At 54.9% G+C, this 18,343-nt stretch overlaps 2 long non-coding RNA genes across 2 annotated transcripts; one reads left to right on the plus strand and one right to left on the minus strand.

The window, feature by feature from the left end:
• Positions 1-6,711: 6,711 nt before the first annotated feature.
• Positions 6,712-8,290, minus strand: LOC119696387. Its single transcript, XR_005255558.1, has 5 exons — positions 8,165-8,290; positions 7,581-7,616; positions 7,417-7,455; positions 6,956-7,024; positions 6,712-6,864 (listed from the first exon to the last, which is right to left on the minus strand). It is a non-coding gene; the product is annotated as an uncharacterized LOC119696387 (long non-coding RNA).
• A 1,381-nt stretch (positions 8,291-9,671) lies between these two features.
• On the plus strand, positions 9,672-11,240 carry LOC119696386. Its single transcript, XR_005255557.1, has 5 exons — positions 9,672-9,796; positions 10,342-10,377; positions 10,503-10,541; positions 10,934-11,002; positions 11,094-11,240. It is a non-coding gene; the product is annotated as an uncharacterized LOC119696386 (long non-coding RNA).
• Positions 11,241-18,343: the final 7,103 nt, after the last annotated feature.

Genomic DNA, 18,343 nt, shown 5'->3' on the forward strand with positions numbered 1-18,343 from the left:
CATCTGGCCAGGTGGCCATCTTGTTTTATGTTTCCACAGTTTATTATTTTCCCATGGTATATTTTCCCATGGTATACTATTTTCCCACGAGTTAGCTATTTATTTCCTATTTGATTTCAGTTGTATTCGCTTCCCCTTGTAGAGTTTGTTTAGATTAGGGTTGGTTGTTTGGGTTTTCACTGTAATTATCTAGATTTCGGTTCCCTTGGAACTTTCTTTCCAGCTAATTTAATTTAACTGGTTTAATTTTATTCTTCAAGTCCTGGATCAGTGTGTGGGTGAGTGTTCCCGCAAGGGAGGAGCTAAGAAAATGAAACTGAGGGACATACCACTGGACAGTCCACTGGGGAAAATGATAGAAAATTGGGACAACGACAAGAATTTAAAAGAGTTGGATAAGATCAAAATGATAAATTACTGCAATAAAATTTGGCCACAAAAGAACATGCAAGAAGGACCTGTTTGTTGGCCATGGTTCGGCTCAAAAGAAAAATGGTTGTGTCTGGCTTTAAATAAGTATATCAATTCGAGAGAAATCTTAAATGAAGAGGAAATCAAATATGTGGCCTGTTGGCTGGAGAATGAAATTTGGGACAAAAAGATTCGAGTGTATAAAGTGCCAAAAGAAACCAAAGATTAAAAAGAGGAATTTACAAAAAAATGGGACCCATTGGACTGTCTTCCACCTCCACCTCCTCCTCCTCCTCCTCCGTTACTCCTTCCCATCGAACCCATACCTCTCCCTGATCCTCCAGCACCTCTCCCTGTTTCACCTATACCCCTCCCTGATCCTCCAGCACCTCTCCCTGTCCAACCTATACCCCTTCCTGCCCCTCCAGCACCTCCTTCTATCCAACCCATACCTTCCCTGCCCCTCCGGTACCCCCAGTAGCCCCCACTCCGGTCATTCCTCTTATGCTCCTCCGCGCTTCCACTGCTTCCGCCCAACTCCTCCCCCTTAATCCTCTTGCTTCACCTGCAGTTCAGTCCTCCCTCTCCAGTATTGCTCTAACACCTCAAGACCCTTCAGGAGGGTTGCCAGCTAATGAAGAGAATGGACAGAAAGTTGTTAATCAACAGAGTGTTTCAAATAAGGAAGTGATTCATTCTCGTGAGTGCACAGTATGTAAGACCAAAGGAAGCAGTTGTGATTTCAGGGAGCCACCCTTATTACACCTGATCCCAGGCAGGGAAGTATATACCGAAGGAGGAAGTGGTGGAGAGGTTATTACCTCTAAGGGGAGTCCCTATGGGAGGTGCTCAATGGGATTGGTTTTGTGAACGCACTTTTGACTACCACTGAGGTCAGGAGTTTTAAGAAAGAAATCAAGCCCTCACTGGAAGATCCTAGAGGGATTGCCAACCAGGTTGACCAGTTTTTGGGCCCATGCATATACACTTGGGAAGAGCTAAAATTCATCTTGGGCATCCTTTTCTCCCTTGAGGAAGTTCAGCTAATCTGGGCCGTGAGCATGAGAATATGGGAAAAGGAGAACAGGGCTGGGCAGCCGGGGATGAAAAGAATGCCTGCCACCCACCTAACTGGAACCCAAATGATGAAGTCGGGTGTAGGAACATGAGGGATTATAGATCCCTAATCATTAAGGGTATTCGAGAGGCAGTCCCTTGGAGTAGCAACGCCAAGTTGGCTTTTGATAGCCAACAGGAAAAAGATGAGACCCCCCAGGGTGTGGTTAGAAAGACTGAGAGGGAATTTCCAGCTGTATTCCAGTGTGGACCCAGACAGCCCAGAGGGGCAGGTGTTGGTAAGAGTGAAGTTTGTGACCAGGGCATGGAATGATACCAGAAGGAATTTCAAGAAGATGGAGGATTGGCAGGAAAAGGGCTTGAATGAATTATTGCAGGAAGTGTAAAAAGTGCATTTGAAGAGGGAGGAAGAGAAGATGAAATCAAAGGCAAGGATCATGGTGGCAGTGGCCAGAGACAGCCAGGATAAGGAAAGGGAGGAAGGAAAGGGAATGGAGAAACGGAGAAAGGAAGAGACCTGGGAACAGGATAAGGACCCCTGGGAGGGGAAGTGTTTCTACAGTGGGAAAGAGGGTCACTTCAGGAAGGACTGCAAGAAATGGAAAAGGGATAGGAGGCTATACAGAGAGACTGACATTGGAGCAAGTGACGATTAGGGGCGTCAGGGGCTCTGTCCCCTGGGGAAAATGGAGGATCATAAGATAGAGGCCTGGAGGAATTTGGAATTAGATCCCCAGGGGGAAGAATGTGAATTTTTAGTTGATACTGGGGATGATAGATCATATGTTTCAAGATTCCCCAAAGGATGTCAGTCAAGTAAAAAGATGTGTAAAGTAAGAGGGGCTAGTAATGAGCCATTCAAAGTGTCAGTAATAGAACAAGTTACTGTTAAAAGAAATTCCAGAGAAGGATGTGTGGATTTGTTATACATGCTCAAATCAGAATGTAATTTATTAAGCCAGGACTTACAGGTGCAACTAGGAATACGGATAAACCCACAGGAAGGACAGATGGTGGCGAAAATGATGGTGCTCAAATTGGAGGATGAAAGTGCAATAGATTGTAAAATCTGGGCAGAAGAGAAAGGTTGTGGTCTCCTGGATATACCCCCCAGAGAAGTGAAAATGAAACTGGGAATCCCACTCATCAGAGTAAAAGAGTATCCCATCTCAGCAAAGGGAAGCAGGGATTAACCTCAGTAAAAAAGGAGCTAATAAAGGATTTCCTCTGGAGAGCAAAGGGAACACAGAGCAGCACAGATGGCAGGAATGTCCTCCCAAGGAGATGGGAATATTCTGGATCAACAGGCTCAGGCTGCCCAGGTTTGTGTCTTTGTAGATGGACACAAGTGTCAGAAGAGACTGAGAACCAGGAGGCCCCACAGTGTCTCTGAGTCCCCACAGTGTCCCATGAGGCCCCTCAGAACCCCAGGGCCCCTTTGGCTCCATGAGGCCCCACGGAACCCCAGGGCCCCTTTGGCTCCATGAGGCCCCACAGAATCCCAGGGCCCCTTTGGCTCCATGAGGCCCCTCAGAATCCCAGGGCCCCTTTGGCTCCATGAGGCCCCACAGAATCCCAGGGCCCCTTTGGCTCCATGAGGCCCCACAGTGTCACGAGGACCCCTGGACACCGCAAGGCCCTGAGGTATCCCAATGGATCCTTGATTCCATCTGGCCTTGCTGGGTCACGAGGGCCTCTGGATTCCCTGAGACCCCACAGTGTCACAGTGTCCCCTTGTTTCTGCAGCCACAGGGTCACAACGGCCCCTGAGCATCTTTAGGCACCAGAGTGTCACAGCATCCCCTCAGCTCCCTGGACTGCACAGTGTCACAATGTCCCCTTGGTTCCATTTAGTCCTGCAGTGTCACAGTGGTTCCTGGGAACCATGAGGCCCTGAGGGATCACAGTGATGGTTCCATGAAGCCCCACAGGTTGGCAGTCTCCTCTTGGTTCCATGAGGGCCCATGGCCCCAAAGGGGCCTCTGGATTCTACAAGGGCCCGGAGTGTCACAGGGCCCCTGTGATCCCAGGAGTCCCTGAAGTGTCACAGTGTCCCCAGGAAACACTGCAGTGCCACAGTGTCAGCATGAATCCCTGCAGTGTCACCATGTCCCCATGAGACACTGCAGTGTCACAATGTCCCCAGGAGGCCATGCAGTGTCACAGAGGAGCAGCACTGGTGTGGGCACAGCACCCGGGGAGGTTTGTCAGCGTTCCCCTATCTGTGACACCACAGCAGTGGCAATGTTCCCCTATCTGGGACACCTCATGGGTGGCAGTCCCAAAATTCCACTCTTTATGACACCACAGCAATGGCTGCCCCAATGTTCCCCTCTCTGTCACAGCAGAGCAGTAGCAGCAGCAGCATTCCCCTCTCTGTGACACCACAGTGGTGGCAATCCTGACCTTCCCCTCTCTGTGACACCACAGTGGTGGCAATCCTGACCTTCCCCTCTCTGTGACACCGCAGCTATAGCAGCCCTAAATCCCTCTTCTGTGACATCACAGCAGTTACAGCCCCAACGGTCCCCTCTCTGTGACACCAGAGGTGGCACCCCCAGCATTCTCCTCTGTCTGACACCAACACAGGGGCAAACCAAAGATTCCCCTCTCTATGAGAAAACAGTGGTGGCAGCCCCACTGTTCCAATCTCTCTGACACCACATCGGTGGCAGCCCCAACGTTCTCCTGTCTATGAAAACACAGAAGTAGCAGCCCCAACGTTCCCCTCCCTGTGACACCACAGCAGTGGCAGCCCCAGTGTTCCACTGGCTGTGACACCACAGCGGTCACAACCTCAACTTTCCCCTCCCTGTGACACTGCAGCTGTGGAAGCCCCAAGTCCCTGTCTCTGTCAAACCCCAGCGGTGGCAGCCCCAGTGTCCCTCTCTCTCTGACACCACAGCAGTGGCAGCCCCAGCGTTCCCCTGTCTGTGATACCACAGCGGTGGCAGCCCCAAAGTTCTCTCAGTGACACCACCGCTGTGGCAGCCCCATTGTGCCCCTTTCTGTGGCACCGCAGTGGTGGAAGCCCCAGAGTTCCCCTCTCTGTGACACTGCAGGGGTGGCTGTCCAAAGTTCTACTCTCTATGACAGCACCGCAGTGGCAGTTCCAACATTCCCCTCTCTGTGACATCTCAACATTTGCAGCCCCAGTGTTCCCCTGTCAGTGACACCACAGTGGTGGCAGCCTCAGTGTTCCCCTCTCTGTGACATGACAGCAGTGGCAATACCAATGTCCCCTGCGTATGACACCAAAGCGGTTGTAACCCCTGCATTCCCCTCTCTGTGACACCACAGAGGTGCCACCCCCGGCATTCTCTCTATGACAGCACCTCACTGGCAGTCCCAACATTCCCCTCTCTATGACACTGCAGGGTGCCAACCCCAAATGTTCCCCTGTTTGTGACACCACAGCCCTGGCAGCCCCAGTGTTCCCCTCTCTGTGACACCACAGCTGTGGCAGTCCCATTGTCCTGGTCTCTGTGACACCACAGCGGTTGCTGCCCAAACGTTCCCCTCTCTGTGACACTGCAGATGTGGCAGCAGCGCTCAAACAGAAGCAGCAGCCGTGGAACAACAGGGGAGCAGGGGAGGAGCAGAAACGGAGCTCTGGAACAGTGGGAGATGAGCAGTGCTGGAGCAGTGGTGGAGCAGTGGTGAAGGAGCAGAGGAACTGTGCAGGAAAATCCCCAGAGCAGCAGTGGAGCAGCGTTTGAGCAGCAGGGGAGTAGAACCATGGAAAAGGTGGAACAGTGATGGAACAGGAGCCACAGCCATGGAACAGTGGCCGGACAGGAGCCACAGCCATGAACAGTAATGGCACAGTGGTGGCACAGTGGTGGCACAGGCACCGTGGCCGCGGAGCGGTGCCGGAGATGCCGAAGCTGTGGGACACAGAGCGGCTCCGAGCGCTGTCTCCTGCAGGAGCCGGCCCTGCACACCAAAGCGATCCCGTCAGGCTGACCCAGAACAGGGCAGCAGCAGGAATTGCTGCTGGGCTCTGGAAGGCACAGATGGAGAACATTTAAAAGTGACGTGGGGGTTTGATCCTGTTAATTTGGGCTGCTTTTGGGGTGCCAGGACCGTTCCAGTCCACCTGAAGCCATGAACTCAGGAGATGCTCAGGACAAAAGCAAGCAAACTGCCTTCTTTACTGCAGGGAAACACAGCTGGGGAGAAGTTTCATGGTTTCTGATTTTGGAACCAAAGTGGGTCAGTTATTGGCCTGTGGTTTGTTCTAGTCCTGGAACAATTCCCAAAGTATTGTGATTTGGCATTAAAAACAAGCAACACGCCTCATCACCTGGATATTGCACTTGGAGCTCAGAGCTATTTGTGGTCATTATGATCGAGAAAACAACTGCAATTCTTTTCCTGATTTCACTCTTTCTTCTCTCTCTGGGATGAGGCCTCCAACACTCCCTGCAGGACTGTTTTCCCGAATCTGCTCCTCATGAGTTGGGATGGGACACATGAGCAGCAGGAAGAGGAAGGAAAATGGACCATTCAAACTGCAACCTCTTTTCTTGTAGTCTCTGGATTTCCAGAGTTTAGAAACTGTCATGGTTTCAACTCAATGACCAAATCCCCCACACTTCTCACTTTTGCCCTGGCAGAAAACCTTCCTTTGGCCCCATTTAGGAACTGACCCTGGGAAACACCTCAGTGCAGGTGCTTTTTGGTTGGTTTTGCTGAGAGATGACAAGAAAATCAGCACAAGGGGAGGGACGAGGGAGAGGGCAGAAACAATTCCTTTCTTTTGTCTTCCTGGTGGAAAGTCTCCTGTGGAGGTTGTGCTGCATCTGGAGACTTCCTGGGCCAAGGGCTGAGGGAAGCGATTCAGCTGAGGCAGCTGAGACATCTCCTCCCTGGTTTGCAGCCCTGGGGCTGGCAGGGATCACAGCTGCCCCCTGTGCACCCCACACCCCCTGGAATGGGGGATTCTTCCTGCCCCTGGCAGATGCTCCTTCTCCATCCCTGGCCTGGGTGCTCCTGGTCTGAGCTCCCTGTCGTGGTCATTGCTGGGGGTGGGGAGCAGCAGGGAGGAGTTCAGCGCCAACCTGGGAGGTGCCAGCAGGGTCAGAGATGTGTGGAGGTGACAGTGACAGAGTGACGGGATGTGCAGATGGACACAGGGACAAGAAAACACCTCTGGGGAAACCTCTGGAAAGTTTGGGGGAATCTTTTTGTAAAATACACACGGACACAGACACAGAGCAGAGTTTTGCTGAAAGGGTTTATTGATGATTGATGATTGATGATTGAGGGGAAATGGCCCAGGGCTCACAGGGATCAGAGGGTTCCTCCAGGGATGATCATCTCCTCATGCCACCAGAGGGGATCAGAACACCAGTGTCCCCACAGCTTCCAATCCTAAAAGACAAACCCCAGAACGTGACCTCTGGAGGCCACTGGGCCATGGATGGGCTTTGTCCCCACCCCTGTCCCTGCAGGCACAGCTCACCTAGCCATCCAGAGAGGCAGCCAGGCGCTTCTGCCGCAGAACAGCCACCAGCTTTTCAGCCACAGGGGGCTGGGGACAAAGGCAGCGTTAGAGACACACTGGGGGCACTGGGCTGGACTGGGAGGCAGGGGAGAGCGGGGGGGCCTTGGGGAAGGGGCTGCAGGAGCAATGGGGTGCAGGAGCTGCTGTGCTCCTGCCCAGAAGCACTGGGCTCCTGGCCAGGAGGCACAGCTGGGGCAGGGGCTGCGTCCTGGCTCATCCAGGGGCTCCTGGGGTGACAGGGATGGGAATGCAGCAGGGGCCCTGGGCAAAGGCTTCCCTGGGGAGCAGCCCTGGGGCAGGGCGTTGTCTGGGCTGTCAGCAGGGCTGCACTGGGCTGTGCTGGGACCAACTGGGATGGCCTGGGCTGGGGTGGCCATGCAAGGGGAGGGTCTGACACCGGCAGAACTCGTGGTACCCACCAGAGGCGTCTCCAGGACCGCAACATTGTCTAAATCCAACTGCAGAGAGACCAGGAGACCTGGCTGGTCACTGGGATGTCCCCAGGGCCAGCAAGGGATGGGGGGGACTGAACTGCCCCCCAGTTTCCTGAAGGAATTCCCTCTAATGCCAGCAGCCAACTCACCTCCCGGAGATCATCTTGGGTTCCTTCCAGGAGTGCCTGGAAAGGAGAACAAAGGCTGGGTCTGGACTGGACCTTGTGGGGCTGTGGGGGGACATGGGTGCAGGGAGCAGGGTGCAGGCAGAGGGATGGGAATTCAGGGCCTCCAAGGAGATCTGTGTGAGGTGGGGGAGACCCAAAGTCACTGATCTGGGGTCAGCTGAGGGCCCAGGGGACAGGGCTGGGGGTGTGGAAGGAGCAGGGTGTGAGGTACAGGGGAGGAGAAAGGAATTGCGGTGTAGGGACATGGGAGTGCAGGGAGGGGCTTGGTGGGGACAGAAGAACGAGGACGAGTGGGGACAAAACCAACGGGACTGGGAGATGCTGTGGGAGTGGGGGGTGAGTCAGGGAATTGTACAGGGGGACCCCGCTGCAGTGGCCAGGAAGAAAGGCAAAGGATTGAGGGGGGACATGGAAGGAAAGGCCTCGGGAATGGTCAGTGGGAGGGCGTTTGGGGACCCTGAATGGGACACAGAGGAGGGACCAAAAGGGTGGCATGGGAGGGCAGAAAGGGCAGAATGTGGGACAGCGTTTGGCTGGTGCCTCACCTTGGCCTGTGCCGGGGGGCACAGCAGGATGGAGAAGAGCAGGGCCACGCTGAGCACAGCCACCTTCATCTTCCTCTCGCTCTGGGCAGCGCTGGGTGAGGCTGCAGCAGGTGAGGAGCACCTTTATCCCTGCCCAGACTCCTCCCTGCACCCTCCCTGCCAGCCCCCAGGCCAAAGCCCGGCTTGGCACAGCCCCCAGCCCTGGCCACTGGCCCAGCCCTGGCACAGAGTCCACCCCACCTGTGGCACAGATCCAGCCCCCTTGCCCAGCATCCCTCCAGCTTCCTGCACGGGGCAGCTGCCCCTGGAAGGGCCCAGGCACCTGGGGGGCCAAGGGGGTCAGGCAGGGAGCCAAAGGCATCTGGGGACCCTGTGGGGACAACCCCCAGTCCAGCACAACCCATCCTCCAACAGCCCCAGTGCCAGATCCCCCATCTCCTGCTGCCCCTCCCCTCCCAGAGCTTTCCCTGTGGGACAGCCCAGAGCTGAGCCCAGCCCCAAACCCAACATGTGGGAGAACAAGGGGAACAAGGGACATGTGATCAGGTGGGTGATTGCCATCTGCAGCCACTGGAGACACTGGGGAGCACTGGGCAATGTTGATCACCTGCAGACAAGGCTGAGGGCTGGGGAATGGCTCAGGAGGGACAATTCCCACATCCACACAACCCAATATCCCTTTTCCTGCTGATGCCAAACCCATCCAATCTCCATGCCCAGAGCACTGTCCAGAGGGGAATATGCCCTGCCCTGCCCCTCATCCTGTCCCACCTGCAGCCACTGAGCCCTCCCAGAGCACCTGGGTCATGGCCCTGGCTCTGGGCCCAGGCCAGCTCTGGCACCGAGCAGGATGTGCCCATCCCAGGGACATGGGGAAGTGGGCACCTGTCCCCAGGCAGCCACTCGGAGCTAATTGGGGTAACAGAGGTGCCCTGTGAGGAGGAGGGATGTTTGTCCCCTGCCAGCATCTCTGATAAGCCCTGTTTACCCAGGGCCTGAGGCACCAGGAAGACATTCAGACATCTTGGGCATTCAGGAAGGAAAATCCACAGTCAAGTGGATTCCGATGGCTGTCCATGGCTGTGATTCCTGTTTGACATTCCGGGGCATTAGTGAAGCCTTCTGCACATCTCTTTCCCCAGGGACAATGGTGTGCCTGTCCAAGGGGGGCAGGCAGGGAGCCAAAGGCATCTGGGGACCATATGGGGACAACCCCCAGTCCAGCACAACCCATCCTCCAACAGCCCCAGTGCCAGATCCCCCATCTCCTGCTGCCCCTCCCCTCCCAGAGCCCTGGTGCCTGGGCCCAGGTGCCTGGGCCCTTCCAGGGGCAGCTGCCCCGTGCAGGAAGCTGGAGGGATGCTGGGCAAGGGGGCTGGATCCGTGCCACAGGTGGGGTGGACTCTGTGCCAGGGCTGGGCCTGTGGCCAGGGCTGGGGGCTGTGCCAAGCCGGGCTTTGGCCTGGGGGCTGGCAGGGAGGGTGCAGGGAGGAGTCCTGGCAGGGATAAAGGTGCTCCTCACCTGCTGCAGCCTCACCCAGCGCTGCCCAGAGCGAGAGGAAGATGAAGGTGGCTGTGCTCAGCGTGGCCCTGCTCTTCTCCATCCTGCTGTGCCCCCCGGCACAGGCCAAGGTGAGGCACCAGCCAAACGCTGTCCCCACATCCTGCCCTTTCTGCCCTCCCATCCCACCCTTTTGGTCCCTCCTCTGTGTCCCATTCTGGGTCCCAAATGCCCTCCCACTGACCATTCCCGAGGTCTTTCCTTCCATGGCCCCCTCAATCCTTTGCCTTTCTTCCTGGCCACTGCAGCGGGGTCCCCGTGTACAATTCCCTGACTCACCCCCACTCCCACAGCATCTCCCAGTCCCGTTGGTTTTGTCCCCACTCCTCCTCGTTCTTCTGTCCCCACCAAGCCCCTCCCTGCACTCCCATGTCCCTACACTGCAATTCCTTTCTCCTCCCCTGTACCTCACACCCTGCTCCTTCCACACTCCAGCCCTGTCCCCTGGGCCCTCAACTGACCCCAGATCAGTGTCTTTGGGTCTCCCCCACCTCACAGAGATCTCCTTGGAGGCCCTGAATTCCCATCCCTCTGCCTGCGCCCTGCTCCCTGCACCCGTGTCCCCCCACAGCCCCACAAGGTCCAGTCCAGACCCAGCCTTTGTTCTCCTTTCCAGGCACTCCTGGAAGGAACCCAAGATGATCTCCGGGAGGTGAGTGGGCTGCTGCCATTAGAGGGAATCCCTTCAGGAAACTGGGGGGCAGCTGTGTTCCCCCCATCCCTTGCTGGCCCTGGGGACATCCCAGTGACCAGCCAGGTCTCCTGGTCTCTCTGCAGTTGGATTTAGACAATGTTGCGGTCCTGGAGACGCCTCTGGTGGGTACCCCGAGTTCTGCCGGTGTCAGACCCTCCCCTTGCATGGCCACCCCAGCCCAGGCCATCCCAGTTGGTCCCAGCACAGCCCAGTGCAGCCCTGCTGACAGCCCAGACAAGGCCCTGCCCCAGGGCTGCTCCCCAGGGAAGCCTTTGCCCAGGGCCCCTGCTGCATTCCCATCCCTGTCACCCCAGGAGCCCCTGGATGAGCCGGGATGCAGCCCCTGCCCCAGCTGTGCCTCCTGGCCAGGAGCCCAGTGCTTCTGGGCAGGAGCACAGCAGCTCCTGCACCCCATTGCTCCCGCAGCCCCTTCCCCCAGGCCCCCCCGCTCTCCCCTGCCTCCCAGTCCAGCCCAGTGCCCCCTGTGTGTCTCTAACGCTGCCTTTGTCCCCAGCCCCCTGTGGCTGAAAAGCTGGTGGCTGTTCTGCGGCAGAAGCGCCTGGCTGCCTCTCTGGATGGCTAGGTGAGCTGTGCCTGCAGGGACAGGGGTGGGGACAAAGCCCATCCATGGCCCAGTGGCCTCCAGAGGTCACGTTCTGGGGTTTGTTTTTTAGGACTGGGAGCTTTGGGGACACCGGTGTCCCGATCCCCTCTGGTGGCATGAGGAGATGATCATCCCTGGAGGAACCCTCTGATCCCTGTGAGCCCTGGGCCATTTCCCCTTGATCATCAATCATCAATAAACCTTTTCAGCAAAGCTACACTCTGTGTCTGTGTGTCTGTGTCCATGTGTATTATACAAAAAAAAATTCCCCCAAACTTTCCAGAGGCTTCCCCAGAGGTGTTGTCTTGTCCCTGTGTCCACCTGCACATCACGTCCCTCTGGCACTGTCACCTCCACACATCTCTGACCCTGCTGGCACCTCCCAGGTTGGCGCTGAACTCCTCCCTGCTGCTCTCCACCCCCAGCAATGACCACGGCAGGGAGCTCAGACCAGGAGCACCCAGGCCAGGGATGGAGAAGGAGCATCTGCCAGGGGCAGGAAGAATCCCCCATTCCAGGGGGTGTGGGGTGCACGGGGGGCAGCTGTGATCCCTGCCAGCCCCAGGGCTGCAAACCAGGGAGGAGATGTCTCAGCTGCCTCAGCTGAATCGCTTCCCACAGCCCTTGGCCCAGGAAGTCTCCAGATGCAGCACAACCTCCACAGGAGACTTTCCACCAGGAAGACAAAAGAAAGGAATTGTTTCTGCCCTCTCCCTCATCCCTCCTCTTGTGCTGATTTTCTTGTCATCTCTCAGCAAAACCAACCAAAAAGCATCTGCACTGAGGTGTTTCCCTGGGTCAGTTCCTAAATGGGGCCAAAGGAAGGTTTTCTGCCAGGGCAAAAGTCAGAAGTGTGGGGGATTTGGTCATCGAGTTGAAACCATGACAGTTTCTAAACTCTGGAAATCCAGAGGCTGCAAGAACAGAGGTTGCAGTTTGAATGGTCCATTTTCCTTCCTCTTCCCACTGCTCATTTGTCTCATCCCAACTCCGGTGGAGCAGATTCGGGAAAGCAGTCCTGCAGGGAGTGTTGGAGGCCTCATCCCAGAGAGAGGAATAAAGAGTGAAATCGGGAAAAAAATTCCAGTTGTTTTGTCGATCATAATGACCAGAAATAGCTCTGAGCTCCATGTGCAATATCCAGACGATGAGGCCCCTTGCTCATTTTTAGTGCCAAATCACAGCACTTTGCGAATTGTTCCAGGACTAGAACAAACCACAGGCCAATAACTGACCCAGTTTGGTTCCAAAATCAGAAACCATGAAACTTCTCCCAAGCTGTGTTTCCCTGCAGTAAAGAAGGCAGTTTGCTTGCTTTTGTCCTGAGCATCTCCTGAGTTCACAACTTCAGGTGGACTGGAACGGTCCTGGCACCCCAAAAGCAGCCCAAATTAACAGGATCAAACCCCCACGTCACTTTTAAATGTTCTCCATCTGTGCCTTCCAGAGCCCAGCAGCAATTCCTGCTGCTGCCCTGCTCTGGGTCAGCCTGACGGGATCGCTTTGGTGTGCGGGCCCAGCTCCTGCAGGAGACCGCGCTCGGAGCCGCTCTGTGTCCCACAGCTTCGGCATCTCCGGCACCGCTCCGCGGCCACGGTGCCTGTGCCACCACTGTGCCACCACTGTGCCACTACTGTTCATGGCTGTGGCTCCTGTCCGGCCACGTTCCATGGCTCTGGCTCCTGTTCCATCACTGTTCCACCTTTTCCATGGTTCTACTCCCCTGCTGCTCAAACGCTGCTCCACTGCTGCTCTGGGGATTTTCCTGCACAGTTCTTCTGCTCCTTCACCACTGCTCCACCACTGCTCCAGCACTGCTCATCTCCCACTGTTCCAGAGCTCCGTCTCTGCTCCTCCCCTGCTCCCCTGCTGTTCCACGGCTGCTGCTTCTGTTCTAGCGCTGCTGCCACAGCTGCAGTGTCACAGAGAGGGGAACGTTTGGGCAGCAACAACTGTGGTGTCCCAGAGACCAGGACAATGGGACTGCCACAACTGTGCTGTCACAGAGAGGGAAACACTGGGGCTGCCAGGGCTGTGGTGTCACAAACAGGGGAACATTTGGGGCTGGCACCCTGCAGTGTCATAGAGAGGGGAATGTTGGGACTGCCAGTGAGGTGCTGTCATAGAGAGAATGCCGGGGGTGCCACCTCAGTGGTGTCACAGAGAGGGGAACGCAGGGGTTACAACCGCTTTGGTGTCATACGCCGGGGACATTGGTATTGCCACTGCTGTCATGTCACAGACAGGGGAACACTGAGGCTGCCACCACTGTGGTGTCACTGACAGCGGAACACTGGGGCTGCAAATGTTGAGGTGTCACAGAGAGGGGAATGTTGGAACTGCCACTGCGGTGCTGTCATAGAGAGTAGAACTTTGGACAGCCACCCCTGCAGTGACACAGAGAGGGGAACTCTGGGGCTTCCACCCCTGCAGTGACACAGAGAGGGGAACTCTGGGGTTTCCACCACTGCGGTGCCACGGAGAGGGGCACATTGGGGCTGCCACAGCAGTGGTGTCACTGAGAGAACTTTGGGGCTGCCACCGTTGTGGTATCACAGACAGGGGAACGCTGGGGCTGCCACTGCTGTGGTGTCACAGGGAGGGGAATGTTAGGGCTGCTACTTCTGTGTTTTCATAGACAGGAGAATGTTGGGGCTGCCACCAATGTGGTGTCAGAGAGAGGGGAATCTTTGGTTTGCCACTGTGTTGGTGTCAGACAGAGGAGAATGCTGGGGCCGCCACCTCTGGTGTCACAGAGAGGGGAATGTTGGGGTTGTAACTGCTGTGATGTCACAGAAAAGGGATTTAGGGCTGCCATAGCTGCGATGTCACAGAGAGGGGAAGGTCAGGATTGACACCACTGTGGTGTCACAGGGAGGGGAATGCTGCTGCTGCTACTGCTCTGCTGTGACAGAGAAGGGAACGCTGGGGCAGCCATTGCTGTGGTGTCATAAAGAGTGGAATTTTGGGGCTGCCACCCATGAGATGTCCCAGAGAGGGGAACGTTGGATTTGCCACTGCTGTGGTCTCACAGATAGGGGAACACTGCCAAACCTCCCCTGGTGCTGTGCAGACTCCAGGGCTGCTCCTCTGTGACACTGCATGGCCTCCTGGGGACACTGTGACACTGCAGGAACTCCTAGGGGCACTGTGACACCTCAGTGTTTCCTGGGGTGATGGTGACATTTCAGGGCCTCCTGGGGACATGGTGACACTGCAGGGATTCATGCTGACACTGTGGCACTGCAGTGTTTCCTGGGGACACTGTGACACTTCAGGGACTCCTGGGATCACAGGGGCCCTGTGACACTCCGGGCCCTTGTAGAATCCAGAGGCCCCTTTGGGGCCATGGGCCCTCATGGAGCCAAGAGGAGACTGCCAACCTGCGGGGCTTCAGGGAACCATGCACTGTGATCCCTCAGGGCCTCATGGTTCCCAGGAACCACTGTGACACTGCAGGACCAAATGGAACCAAGGGGACATTGTGACACTGTGGAGTCCAGGGAGCTGAGGGGATGCTGTGACACTCTGGTGCCTAAAGATGCTCAGGGGCCGTTGTGACCCTGTGGCTTGCAGAAACAAGGGGACACTGTGACACTGTGGGGTCTCAGGGAATCCAGAGGCTCTCGTGACACAGCAAGGCCAGATGGAATCAAGGATCCACTGGAATACCTCAGGGCCTTGTGGTGTCCAGGCGTCCATGTAACACTGTGGGGCCTCATGGAGCCAAAGGGGCCCTGGGATTCTCTCGGGCCTCATGGAGCCAAAGGGGCCCTGGGATTCTGTGGGGCCTCATGGAGCCAAAGGGGCCCTGGTCTCAGGGTGGCCACTCGCAGATGTCTGTGGCTAGCCCTGTCTCTTGGCCCGTGCCAAGAGTGGCCACTCCCTATCCGCCCTTGGGGCCGCTCAGGCTGGTGGTACAAGCAGGGCTGCTTGTGTCCCAGAAGCAACAGGCTGCTCTGTGCAGCTGCTGATGTTGTCCCGAGCCCAGGAATCCAGAGCGAATGAAAGAGAGCGATCACTTGTGTGGGTTCCCAACAGGCTTTTAATCTCCAAGAGGGTCCAGGGACAAGTGACAGCAAACCCAGGGTTACAACAGCTTCAGTACGGGGGAGGGGACATGGGGAGGATACAAACTAGGAGCAATGGCAGGAAACCTGGGGAGGAGCACAAGCAGGGTACACATTATGACAACCAATGGGGAACAACAGGGGAGGAGAGAAGACTAAGCATCCCAGTGGGTATTGGAGGGATACAAGATGGACACAGAAGATTCTAGAGAGAAAGGTGGGGTATCTGTAACGGACAAGGGAGGAGGGCAGGGTTTCCCTGAGTGGCAGGCAATGATCTGGAGTAAGGGGTAGGTCCTGAGGTACATGGACGGGGGCATGGGAAGGTACATCTCCAGGGCAAAGCAATATACATGGCGGACAACCTGAACAAACTACTTTTGCTTGTAACACCAGGGTTTCATAACAAAGGAACTTGCTACCACACCCTAGGGTTCTGTGGGGCCTCCTGGAACCAAGGGCACGCAGAGACACTGTGGGGCCTCCTGGTTCTCAGTCTGTTCTGACACTGGTGTCCATCTACAAAGACACAAACCTGGGCAGCCTGAGCCTGTTGATCCAGCATATTCCCATCTCCATGGGAGGATGTTCCTGCCATCTGTGCTGCTGTGTGTTCCCTCCGCTCTCCGGGGGAATTGAATCCTACAAGAGACACCGACCACTCCTGTAGCTGACACCACAGGGGCTCCTGTGGGGTGGGAGCAGAGACATCTTTTGCTCCATCATGTTGCTCAGAGCCCATCCAACCAGGAATATTTCCAAGGATGGGACATCCACCAGGTAATGCCTCTGGCTGGGCTACGGGGTGTACCCAGGAGCTGCATCAAAGCCGGATAGCTCAGCTCGGAGGACAGCTAGTCAGCCCAAGCTCTAGCAGAGCCTCCAGCCTGCGCCTCAGCAAGCCTTTAGTGATATTCAGCTTTAGTGATTCTCAGCTCATGAGTGATTTCAGCTCTTGGGCTTGCTAGGCTCAGCTGGGGCATGCAGCAGGCATTTGGAAGACCAGGAAAGAGAGAGGCTGTGTGAAATATTCTGCGGCGATGTCCTTCATTATCTTCTTTCTGCATAGGGGTTCAGGGAGAGCTCTTCTCTGATGAGCCGGGCAGAAACAGGGGTTTGTATAGGGCAAGAGGGGATTTAGAATTGTCCAATGATAAGGGTTAAAGGAAAGTGACCTATAGCCTTACAGAGAGATGAGCAGGGGTCTAAGAGTGGGAGAGAGGGGCTCCTAACATCCGGTCATCATGACTCAGCATCTTGCCTGTCCTAGGCCTCAGAACGCCAAGGCAGGTTTGCAGGGCCTGTCCCTGCTACAACTCCACTTTTTGTATTTAGAAAAAAGGCGTTCCCTATAGCTCTTTTGAAGCAATGAACAAGGCATGAGATGGCTAATACAATGACAATCACAAGGAAAATCCACAACATTCCCTTCACCAAAGATGCAACCCATCCTGTTAATCCCCATTGACCGAACAGGTCATTAACCCAGTCTGGATTGTTTTCTACTTTCAAGTCCTTCTCAAGTCCCCTCAGTTTCTGGATGTTCGCATGGATGGATTCCGAGCGTGAAGAGAGGTTGAAGCAGCACATCCCTTCGAAGTCCTCGCAGCCGTGTCCGTGGGCCAGCAGCAGGAAGTCAATTGCTGCTCGGTTTTGGAGCGATGCATGTCTTGTGGTTTCTTCTTCCTTTAAGAGATCGCTCAGGGCTGCAGATGTAGCATTAGCCTGCTTACTGAGCCAACACCCGAGGTGATTTATTTCACCTAGGGCCTTGGCTGCAGCTACCCATGGTAGGAATAGGGAGACAGCAATCTTTTTTGGTTTGTTCCAATCATATAATCTGGGATCGCAATTTTCATCAAATTCTGTGTAGGACCTTTTGCGGCATTTTAATTCCCTTTCTTTTTTCCAATTGTGTAACAAGGTGATATTTGGAGTCAGGGTAGAAAGTCTCCCAAGGGTACAGGGACCTCCCTGGAGTCGAGAGGGAATCCCAGCCCACACTCTGTCACCACAGATGAGAAACGTTCCCTTCGGTAATACTTTGGGATTGAGAGAGGACACAGAGATCACACGAGCAGTGTAATTACACCAATCAGGAGGGTTATAGGCTTTGTTAATGGGTGATACGTCTTTTCGATATGTGTTTTTGGTCTGGTCAAGTTCTGGCCAATTATTTTTTCGGGCGTCTGAAGTAAAATTTGACGCAGTATGTTGCCTTGGAGAACCCCAGCAGGTCCAATTCTTGGGGTTCCTCTAGAGCATTGGGCAGCATTTTTGTCCACTCGTCCCAAGTATCTACCAGGCTGGGTCTCTTACCTGTGGTGAGGAGGAGCTCTGTGTTATAGACGGGCCAATCATCGGCTGCGAAGGGAATTCCTACTACACATGTGGAAAGTGGGTTATCAACGCTTCCCATGGATAAGCGCATGTTATCCTGTTTTAATGTTTTTGCTAAGGTTACCCAAACATTATGGCTAGGCTGTGGGCTAATCCAACCGATGGCATACGGTACAGTGAGGAGCATCCAGGCAGCAGTGAGGACAGCACCAACGGAGATATTTTTCATCTTTGGACAGGAGTGGGGCTTCTGATAGGGAATATAAGCAAAATTTGTTATCTTTATGGTGAGAGGGTTAGGGTTTTCTCCCTTGTTCCTTCCCCCCCCCCCCCCCCCTTTTTTTTGTTTTTTTTTTTTTTTTCCTAATAAGCTAAGGATGGGGGGAGTGGGTATAGGTTTTTTTTGATAAGAGACGAGAAAAGGGGATAATAAGGTTTTTAGGGTATAGAGGGGTAAAAACATGAAATTCAGAGAACAATTTTGTGTTCAGGCTATATCTAGCTTCTGGCTAAATGCAGCAGAACGTTATTCAGCTTTCTGTTTTGTCTGCTGTCGCATGGTGGGACGGTCTTTCCCTATGCATGTGGAGATTCGGCGACGTCTTCGTCTCCAGGCAGAACTTATTTGATTCTGAGGAGGACTTGTGTTTGACTCAGGAGGATTCTTGTCAGTGTTTGTAGCGGTAGTGTTTGCAGTGCCTAGGTATGGTTTGATGTTTTTTCCTGGGTACCATCTCGGACCTGATGGTAGTAGAACACACGCATACCCTCTTCCCCAAGTAATCAGTTGGAAAGGTCCTGTGATTTGATGTGTTTCTGGATCCTTCACCAGCACAGGTGGTTTCTCAGTGAGCTTTGCTTGGGTGGTATTTGCAAAGTGCCGAAGTATTGGTGGGTCAGGCTCTGATGT

This window comes from Motacilla alba, unplaced genomic scaffold, assembly GCF_015832195.1.
Source record: "Motacilla alba alba isolate MOTALB_02 unplaced genomic scaffold, Motacilla_alba_V1.0_pri HiC_scaffold_28, whole genome shotgun sequence".
NCBI classification, from domain to species: domain Eukaryota; kingdom Metazoa; phylum Chordata; class Aves; order Passeriformes; family Motacillidae; genus Motacilla; species Motacilla alba.